We start from the raw sequence: 8,974 nt of genomic DNA, 5'->3' as shown, positions 1-8,974 counted from the left end.
GCATTGATTTCCTTCTTTTATTCCTCTAGCTTTCTTGCTTTCTCTTTCTTCATGCACATGTTCCTGATTTCTATGGCCAGCTCACAAATAGCCTTATTTAGGAGATTTTGTCATTTTTCTGCATCATCGGCCGATTCCTTCTTTCCAGAGCATATTTCCAAATTTTGGTGTTAATAGGATGGTTCCACTGTCTTATTCTGGATGGACACTTGGAACGAGCAAGTTCTCTCCTTGGAATTTCCCCAGCTCTTTTCGTTTGCTAAAAACAAGCTGATCACATACAAAGAGGCCATTAGCAGACCTTCCCTAACTCGCAACTTCCATCTGTTCACATACAAAGAGGCCATTAGCAGACCTTCCCTATCTCACAACTTCCATCTGCCACTCTTGGAGGAAGCCCATCAACAGCTACTTTGCAAAATAGAATGAGGAATGTTGTCACTCAGCAGGACAGAGATTAGTAGACCTACATCTGGGGCAACCCCCTCTTCTCAGTTGTGAAAACTTACAAGGCCTTGACGGGCACGAGAAGTGTCCACCCAATTCACCGATGGCTGTGGAAGTCGAAATACCAAAAGAAACATAATGTGTTTTTCAGGCTGCTAATTAAAGACAGACTAAGTAACAAGGATATCATAGGTAGGAAAACAATGAGCCTTGACTCCTATACCTGTGAGCTTTGCATCCTTCAAAAAAGAAAGACAAGGGCACATCTCTTTTTCAGATGCATTCCTATACCTGCTGGTCATCCATTGGAGTAACAACGATTACAACCAGACATCCACTCCGGATACTCAGCTCCATCCAACACAAGCTGAATGTACCCTTCTTCATGGAGATCACTATCCTGATGACCTGGAGTATTTGGTCTGTGAGGAATGACTAGACTTTCAACAACGTTCCCCCCTCAGTTCATGTACCGTTGTGCAAGTAGCGCGCATGCAACACGTAAACAGGTTGACCCACACCCACACCAATAATAGAATTAAAAGATTTGGTGCTAGCAGGAGTACCGTTGACTACTGCTGGCAGTTCATAATGAGCTCGCAATGATTCAGTAACCCCATATAAAAATTAGGATAAATAAGATTGCCCTGCTGCCCGAATCAGGATCAACCTCTAAGCTTGTCGTAAAATTCAATCGGAATCAATGCAACAGATCTTTTCGATTTCCAACAAAAAAAATAGCTCGGCTAGTGGATCCATTTGATGTGAAGAAAATACCAGTGTAATAGGGGAAACAGTGATGAATTTGGCAATGCTATAGCTCAAGCATCATACAACTATGCACCTGGGAAAAAAAAGCATGCAACTTGGGATCATATCGAAAAATAAAGTGTTGCTCGCTCACTCACTCGTATCCCCAAGTTTATTCCATCCAAATACCATAAGGAATCATAATGGTCGAGAACAAAAAAAGGGAGGATTTATCCATTTTTTCTAGCGCGTTTTGATCGCTATGATTAGCATCGACATTCCAAACGTACTCTATCCTAGTAGTCTAGCAAGATATAGGCATCCGCTGTACACAATTGTGCCATCACGTACGTGTATGCTTGCTTCTGATTATATTCGTTGATAGAAAATGATAACATGACCTAATTAGTGCTACAAACTACTAGCTAACGATCGAGCAGCGTGGTGCAAGTAGCATGCACGTTTGCAAGCGTGACTGACGCAGCAAGCAGTGTGAGTCGCACATGCTTTCTATAACTCAAGCGCATTAGAAGGTATAGGATAAATTACAAGAATAAGGGCTTGTTTGTTTGGGATTATAATCCACCTAAATTATATAAGTTGGATTATGAGTCTTTGCTACTATGGTAAAATATCACTCCATATCCAGAGGAAGAGAGTTATGTTCGATGATGAGGAAGGTATTTTTGAGACACGGTTTGGGTGTTGTACCTTCGTGACTCAGAGGAAGAACAATGAGAAGCAGGGAATCAAGAGGATTGAGCTTTCTTATGCATAGAGGAATAGGTGGGAAGACGATTGGCTAAGCTACTGGTTCTATATCAAGATTGACATGGCCGATGCGTCTGGTATCAGCCGACCTTTCTATCCCTACTATGCTCCCTTAGGCCCTATGGACATTAGTACTACCTCTGCTTTTACGAGGTCCAAGGTAGTCAAGGAACACGAGTGCACTTTCCTCCTAGCCTTGAAGTTGATCCCCGGGCGGGATCTCATTGAAGAGTATGTGGCAGCTAACATCTGGCCCCTTTCCAATGGGTGGTGTCTGCTGGAGATTGTGCCGAAGGAGGTTCCGTGGAGTACTAGCCCACTCCCTTGCCCTCGCTTCGGGGTGGAGCTGCCCAAGGGTGCCAACCCCGGTCTTTTTGCAGAGGATATTGAGAGACATGACATTGATATTATTGGCCCCTGCACTAAGACTGAGCTGTCATCAGCCCGGAGGATCGTCGCACACGAGCTTCAAGTCAATCGTGTGTTTGAAGAACTTGGGGTCGAGGTTGCGCCTCACCCCAAACCTTGTAAGATTTCAAAACGGATGCGAGAAAATAGCACAATAGGCTCGGAGCAGGCTGGTGGCAGTGGCAAAGGGAAAAAGAGGAAAGTCGAGAGGATTGCTCCTAAGGTCACGAAAGGGACTTCAAAGAAGGATGACAGCCAAGCGATCGTTGTGCTCGAGGCTGCAAAAGCGAAACTAAAGACCTCCAGCCTCAAGGCTCAGAAGAAGAAAGAAAAGCTTGGACAAGGCACTTCGAGCGAGGTTGCAAAATCCTGCGCGCCCCCTGTCTCCAAAGTTGTCCCGGTTGCGACAAAATCCGAACTCAAGTCTGCCGGCGCGTTGGCCAGTTTGAAAGTGAAGAAGTCTGCAAGAAAGTCTTGCATCGGCAAGGCCATTGATGATGATGTTGTTCTAGATGTGGACTTATCTGTGGTTCCCTTTTCAGTTCCCGAGGCAAGCGTCCCTCAAACGGAAGCTCAGACCAAGGTTGCTGCGCCCCCTCTGCACCCTGAGGCCAACCCATTCATGTCCTCGGCAAAAAGCTTCTGCAGCTGAAGATCTTTATTGAGGATGCGGAGCAGATTATTCAGAAAAGGTTTGCCGAGATTTATGAAGGATACAAGGCTGCTCTTGTCGATTTCGGTGCAGAGCCTCTTCCATTTCCAAGCAATGAAGTTGCTAAGGCAATGTTTGATTGGATGGATGAGAAAATCAAAGGCCTGCCTGCGGTTATAATCAGTATTAGCGACTTTGCAGCCTCGTTCTGCTTTGATAGCATGTTCCAGCTTCTTGAAGAGAATAGTTGCTCTCATTTCTTGACAGTTGCGGCCCACTCCTACAAGTTCCCCTCAGCCTCCGAACTTGGTGCAAGGGAGAAATAAAAAAAATGTGAGGGCCACGAAGATGAATTTTTTTCAAATAGCTTTGGGCTACTTCTGGGTGAGAGTAAACGAGGCTGGTGGCTCAGGAGCGGCTTGCAAAGGTCGTAGTTTTTTTTTGTTTTGTTTTGTCTCGTATTTCACCTGATGTTGGTCTTCATGTTTCCGCAGACCAAGGAGGAGGAAGCAAAAGGTGAAGGCGGGGAGGAAGGTGCTGATCAAGGGGAGCAGTAGCTTGTCGGAGCTAGCTAGGGGCTGATGCTTGTTATTGAGATCACTGTGATACATTTGATACTTATGGGGCTGCTTTTGTAGACCAGGCTTGTAAATATTGATTGCTTGGTCAGAACTCCTGCTTAGACTAGTTGCTTCTAACGTGATTATCCTTGCCGGTTTCTTTTTACCTCGGTCTTTAAATGTTTGTTTAACTGAATTTATAGTGCAAAGGAGCGAGGGTTGCTTTTTCTTTTTGAAAAACGTCAACCCCCTTTGCTCCTTTGCGCGTAGATTTTTAGTTTTGTGCCAGTTTCTTGAGTTAGGCGACGGGAATTTGCTTGTTGGCTTTGGGCCAAAATTCTGATCACAAAGGGATGAGAAGCACTTTTTGAAAAATGTAACCCCATGTCGCATGCTCGCAGGTCCTACTCGAGGTTGTTTCTTCGTGGAAAGAGGATGATAACGATTTTGTTTGTTAAAAAATGTCACCCCCCTTTTCATTCTTTTCCACGAAAAAATGAGCTTAGATGCTGCTGTTGAAAATTTTTGTTTTTTAGGAACAGACAGCGAAAGACAGAATTAACAAGCTTTACTTTTTCCAAAAAATGTCAGTCCACCCTTCTTAACTTTTTCTTGGAGCGAGGTTAGGTGAATCTTGATAATCGTCAAGATAAGTCAACGAAAAACTTATTTTCGAGTTTTGTTGACTTAAAAAGTAACTGCAGTTTGGTTGATATCGCACCCTTAGTTGCTTCAACCATGAAATTTTACAAGGTTGCTGGTTTGGGTTGGTGTTACCGACTTCGTGGCTTACACTATGAGGTTTATTTGTGGCTTGGCATGCTCTTTTCGAGCATTGTAAGTGAGCTAACATAAATCATAGTCAGGATCGAGCCTAGGACCTGAGGAAAAAGGGGAGTGAGGATGCCTTTTTGAAAAACGTCACCTTCTTGCGTTGCTGCGATAGTTTTAGCTGAGGCTAAAGCCTTTGTGCGAAAGGACAAGATGAATTTTCGATTTGAAAAATGTCACCCCACCGTTCATCCTTTTGCGCGGAGGGGGTTTAGACTGAGCATAGCTTATTCTGAGTGTTATTCGCAGCCTTTGATCGCTTGTTCCAGCCTCTCTATTTTCTGAGTTGCAAGCTCGAGCCTAATCGCTGTGATCTTTGAGTGAAAATATAAGTTTCTGCACATATAGTGCGCATTTAATGCCAGGCTATGCAGCTTATTGCTGCTTTAACATATCTTGCATGGAGACACAAGTTAAAATTAGGATAAACAAGATTGCCTGCTGCACGCCCGAATCAGGATCACCCTCTAAGCTTGTAGTAAATTCAATCTGAATCAATGCAACAGATCTTTTCGATCTCCAACAAAAAAATAATAGCTTGGCTAGTGGATCCATTTGATGTGAAGAAAATACCTGTGTAATAGGGAAAGCAGTGATGAATTTGGCAATGCTATAGCTCAAGCATCATACAACTATGCACCTGGGAAAAAAAAGCATGTAATTTGGGATCATATCCAAAGATAAAGTGTTACTCGCTCACTCGCTCACTCGTATTTGTTAGTTTGATCTCCCAACGGACGAGTCCGAGCCTTATCTCGCGCCCTGATCGGGGGCGCACAACCAGTCATGGTTGGTGGGGCCCCGTCGCGCAGCACCAAATAAAAGGAAAGGTGGGGGCCGAGGGCATGCAAGCCAAGGTTCACCATGCCCACCAAACCCACCAACAAACCCTAGCTGATCTACTGGAGACGCTGTCAGTGGCAGGAAGCACCGCCAACACCTAACCTCTGCGTCAACGTTGCTGTCACCAACACCGCCATGGCGTCCTCCGATGAAGCCCGACGGTCGGTCATCCTCTCACTCTCCCCTCTAGGAAGTACGTGTTGTAGATCTAAGGAGTACTTGACAAATGTGGAGTGTGGAGAGTCAGTTTACTGGATCTTCAAAGGCATATGCAAGCACTCTCATAAGATAGCTTGTTACTATTAAGTATATTGGCAGTGGAATAAGGGATCACATATTGAGAATGAACAATATGTCTTCCAAGCTTAAGTCTATGGAAATGGAGCTTCCAAAAGAGTTTATAGTCCATCTAATCTTTACCTCACTGCCCAAAGAGTTTGAGACCTTTGCTGTGAATTACAACTCATAGCCTGAAAAGTGGGGTATTAAGAAGATGATTGCCATGTGTGTGCAAGAAGAAGAGAGTCTTAAGGGCTCGTCCGGTGATACTATCAATTACCTAAGCCAAAACAATAAGAGCAATTTTTAGAATTCTAAGCCACAAGGGAAACCTCAGTGGAACGCCTCTTCTTCTAAGGCACATGGAAAGGCTCCAATGTATGATCACCATCAAAGATCAAACCATGAAGAGGTGGTGGACAAGGACACTTGCAAGTGGTGCAAGAAGAAAGGACACTACCAGAAAGGCTGTGTGGATTTCCTAAAGCATCTGTGTTATAGAGGTGAGGATCTTATTACATTTGTAGATGAGTCCTTGTATTTAAGTTATGAAAAATATACTTGGTGGATTGATTCAAGTACAATTGTTCATGTTGCAAATTCATTACAGGGATTCCATACGAGGAGGACCCTGCAAAGAGGAGATAGAAGCATTAAAGTTGCAAATGGCGTCCAAGCTGAAGTCGAAGCCATTGGAGAACTCCCATTAGAATTAGCAAATGGTTTTGTACTTCATTTGAGAGATATTCTTTGTGTACCCTCTTTGCATAGGAACTTAATAAGTGTATCGCGTTTAGATGATGATGGTTTTGCTTGTCATTTCGGTGATGGACAATGTAAAATCAAGTTTAATAATAAGATTATTGGTCTTGCCTTCAGACAAGATGAGCTTTATTTATTATCACTTTTTGAGAATGTGAATGTTGTAAGCGCTGAGAATTAGAAGGCCTCCTCGTCTATGAATGTAAAGAATAAGCGGGAAAGAATTGATCATGCATCTTCGAAATTATGGCACTGTCGTTTAGCCATATTTTGAGGAGGAGAATAGAACAGTTAGTTAAGGAATCAATTCTTCCGCCTTTAGAATTTTTAGATTTAGATCAATGCATGGATTGCATTAAGAGAAAGTTCATTAAGAAAATTATGAAAGACGCCAAAAGAAGCGCAAGAATTTTAGAAATAATTCATACGGATATCTGTGGTCCATTTCCTGTGACATCTGTGGATGGTTATGATTCATTTATAACATTCATAAATGATTATTCGTGTTATGGTTATATTAATCCAATTAAAGAGCGTTCAGAAGCGTTGTATAAATTCAAGATATTTAAGGCTGAAGTAGAAAATTAGCTTAGTTTAAAGATTAAAATGGTAAGAATCGACCATGGGGGAGTACTACAGTCGACATACCCCATATGGACAAGTTCCTGGACCTTTTGCAAGGTTTCTAAAGGAAAATAGCATAGACAGAATGGAGTAGCTGAAAGACGTAACCGTACCCTAATGGATATGGTGAGAAGCATGATTAGTTACTCCACTTTACCAGTTAGTTTGTGGATGGAGGTGTTAAAAACCACCATTCACATCCTTAATCGGGTTCCTAGTAAGTCGGTGTCTAAAACATCGTATGAGTTGTGGACTAGATAAGAGCCCTCACTTAATTATTTGCGTGTGTGGGGCTGTCCAGTTGAGGCTAAAGTCTTTAACCCAAACATTGAGAAATTAGATCCTAAGACAGTTAGTTGCCATTTCATTAGCTACACTGAAAAGTCAAAAGGTTATCTTTTCTACTGTCCTGACATACATAATAAGTTTGTAGAAATGAGACACATTGTGTTTCTAGAAGATGAGATGATTAGGAGGAGTACGGTACCTCGAGAAATTAACCTTGAAGAGAAGTGGGTATATGTACCCACTCCGATGATTCAGGAACCTTTTTTCTCGGTACATGTTGTTGCTGCACTGACAGTACAGGACATTGTGGCTACAACACTTGTTGTTAGTTCTCCTGTGGCAACAATGAATGAAGATGAGGAACCTATCCTTCAGGATCCTATCGAACCTATTGTCACACATGAGGAAGAGTAGCAACAGCCCCACATGGAAGATGTGCCAAATGTTGAGGCCCCCAGAAGGTCTCCAAGAGGAAGAAAGCCAGCCATTCCTAATGACTATGAAGTCTATGTCAGTGAAGAAGTTCAAGTGGAGGGAGATTCCACCTCATTTGAAGAAGCCATGAGAAGTTCTCACTCATCAAAGTGGCTTGAAGCCATGGAAGATGAAATGAGATCCATGAGTAGCAACAAAGTCAGGCATTTAGAACAAATTCCTAAAGGAGCCAAAACAGTAGGCTGTAAATGGGTCTACAAAACAAAATGTGACTCCAAAGGGAATGTCAAAAAATAAAAAGCACGACTTGTCGCAACAGGTTTCACACAAAGAGAAGGAATATACTATAATGAGACATTTTCTCCAGTCTCATGTAAGGATTCTTTCATAATTATAATAGCTTTAGTGGCACACTATGATTTAGTGTTACATCAGATGGATGTAAAGACGGCTTTTCTCAATGGAGACCTAGAAGAAAATATTTACATGGCACAACCCAAAGGTTTTGTCATGGAAGGAAAATAACATATGGATGTCGTATGAAGAAATACATTTATGGATTAAAACAAGCCTCCAGGTAGTGGTACCTGAAGTTTCATGGGACAATAAGAAAGTTTGGATTTAGTGAGAATAAGGAGGACAATTGCGTGTATGCAAAGTTTAAGAGTGGGAAATTCGTTTTCCTTATCCTGTATATAGATGACATTCTATTTGCTAGTAGTGATGTTAGTCTACTACTGGAGACAAAGAAATTCTTGTCCTCAAACTTTGATATGAAAGATCTTGGTGAAGCTTCATTTGTTTTAGGAATTGAAATTCACCGAGATAGAAAAAAGGGGGTATTGGGATTATAGCAAAAGGCTTACTTAGAGAAGATTCTGAAGAAGTATAGCATGCATGCGAGTAGACCTACACCTACTCCCATAGTCAAGGGCGATAGATTTGGAAATTTTCAAAGTCCCAGGAACCAATATGAGATCGATCAAATGAAAGTGGTTCCATATGCTTCAGCTGTCGGAAGCTTAATGTATGCTCAAGTGTGTACGCACCCTGACTTAGCTTTTGTTACGGGGTACTTGGCAGATATCAAGATAATCCAGGAATAGATCACTAGAAAATGGTAAAGAAGGAATTGCATTATACACAAGGCACGAAAGACCTCATGCTAACGTATAGAAGAATTGATTCCGAAGGGTACTCAGATTCAGACTTTGCGGAAGATGTAGACGATAGAAAATCAACGTCAGGTTATGTATTCACTCTCGCAGGTGGAGCTATATCGTGGATAAGCTCCAAGCAAACCGTCACAGCATTATCCACGATG

This window comes from Setaria viridis, chromosome 8, assembly GCF_005286985.2.
Source record: "Setaria viridis chromosome 8, Setaria_viridis_v4.0, whole genome shotgun sequence".
Taxonomy (NCBI): Eukaryota; Viridiplantae; Streptophyta; class Magnoliopsida; order Poales; family Poaceae; genus Setaria; species Setaria viridis.
The sequence above is the reverse complement of the archived record's forward strand: the minus strand, read 5'-3'. Positions refer to the sequence as shown.